The sequence below is a fragment of the Papaver somniferum genome, unplaced genomic scaffold (genome assembly GCF_003573695.1).
Source record: "Papaver somniferum cultivar HN1 unplaced genomic scaffold, ASM357369v1 unplaced-scaffold_161, whole genome shotgun sequence".
Classification (NCBI taxonomy): Eukaryota; Viridiplantae; Streptophyta; class Magnoliopsida; order Ranunculales; family Papaveraceae; genus Papaver; species Papaver somniferum.
The window spans coordinates 43885-44110 of record NW_020625598.1 but is presented as its reverse complement, the minus strand read 5'-3'; positions in this window follow the sequence as shown (position 1 = coordinate 44110).

Genomic DNA, 226 nt, shown 5'->3' with positions numbered 1-226 from the left:
GACGAAATGAAGCAGCCAATTTAAGTAAACTGTTGTCAGAGCACCTATTCCGCTTTGCATAAGTTTCTTTATTATTATACAGACCACACTTACATATGATAAAAGAAAGACTTCAATTCAATGATCGAGATTGAGGCAAGAAATCCGTCATTGGCAAAACAACTCTTTGGCTATGCAATCTTAGGTTTCGCTCTGACAGAAGCGATTGCTCTGTTTGCTAGTGCGA